General features: G+C 55.4%; 1 long non-coding RNA gene across 1 annotated transcript in view; it reads left to right on the top strand.

Annotated features, from left to right (window-relative positions):
* The first annotated feature begins 631 nt into the window (after positions 1-631).
* LOC102020974 overlaps positions 632-1,221 on the top strand; it is a 3,827-nt gene continuing 3,237 nt past the window's right edge. Inside the window, exon 1 of the long non-coding RNA XR_262661.1 lies at positions 632-750. This is a non-coding gene — a long non-coding RNA (uncharacterized LOC102020974). The remainder of the gene's footprint in view (positions 751-1,221) is intronic.

The raw sequence follows: 1,221 nt of genomic DNA, 5'->3' as shown, positions 1-1,221 counted from the left end.
CACAATGAGCTCCATTCCTAGTTCTTCAGACTCTTTTTAAAATTTTTAAGATGGGGAGGGTCTCACTAAGTTGCCTTGGATTTCTCCTGTCTCAGCTTCTCAGAGTGCTGTGACTACTCTGTTTTCATTTTAAGAAGTCACTGTGAGCCGGGCATGGTGGCACACACCGGTAATCCCAGCACTTGGGAGGCTGAGGCAGGAGGATCACCGCAAATTCAAGGCCAGCCTGGGCTACATAGTGAGTTCAAGGCCAGCCTGGACTATATAGCAAGACCCTGTATCAAAAAAAAGAAAGAAAAAAGAAGTCTCTTTGACTCTGGAGGAGACACTGGCCGGCAGAAGAGGCAGCCTGAGACCCTGGCAGTGGTGAGGCCGAAAGCAGTAGAGATGCGGGACTAGAATCCAGATGAGCCGCACAGGCTCCGGCTCACGAAGTGCAGCCTCTCGCCCCCGGGGGACCCCGGCGGGGAACACAGCCTGGAGGGGAGAGAAGGGGTTTCACACACAGTGAATTTTAGTTGCCTTAATAAAGATCCGAGTGAAAAAGCTCGGTAGGCTGTGGAACGTGTGGCTGGGGCTCCGAGGACTGTGACATCCAGATGGTCGCGGAACCTTGGGGGACGAGGGGGAGACTCCGGGGGACAGGAAAGGGTGAGCGGAGGACCGCGCTGCACTCGGCCTGGATGGGCTCCGGGACAGAAGAGGAGATGCGGGCGAGAAGACCGCCGGGCGGCGGACGGGAGAGCGCAGGTGCACACGCGAGGGCGGGAAAGGCTGGGGCAGAGCGGGGACGGCAGTGCGTGGGGGATTTATCACCGTGGACGTGGCAGGAGACATCAGCTGCTATAACATACAAGCGATGCTCACTGTCCTCTCAGCCTTGGGGGAGGAGACTGCGTTCCAGGGACGGTATTTGGGAATCCGGGCACAAGGGCCTGGATCCCAGGGACCTCCGAGGTCACTGAAAGGTCTCACTCTGTAATTCGGACTGGTTTTGAACTCACTATGATGCCAACTCATGTCAGTCCTCCTGCCTCAGCCTCCCGAGGGCTAAGATTGTGGAAATGTAAAAATAAGGCTTCTTGTGACTCATAGATAAGCAGTTTCAATAGGTTTGAGATTGCCCGGAAAGGAGGGAGCGCCAGAAGGGCCAGAGCATTATCTTCTGTCCTTGGAAGAAAGAACATCTGGTGTTGACACAGATATCTCCCCCTCCCCTTG

The sequence above is a fragment of the Chinchilla lanigera genome, unplaced genomic scaffold, assembly GCF_000276665.1.
Source record: "Chinchilla lanigera isolate Chin_1 unplaced genomic scaffold, ChiLan1.0 scaffold00051, whole genome shotgun sequence".
Lineage (NCBI taxonomy): Eukaryota > Metazoa > Chordata > Mammalia > Rodentia > Chinchillidae > Chinchilla > Chinchilla lanigera.
The sequence above is the reverse complement of the archived record's forward strand: the minus strand, read 5'-3'. Positions and strand labels throughout refer to the sequence as shown.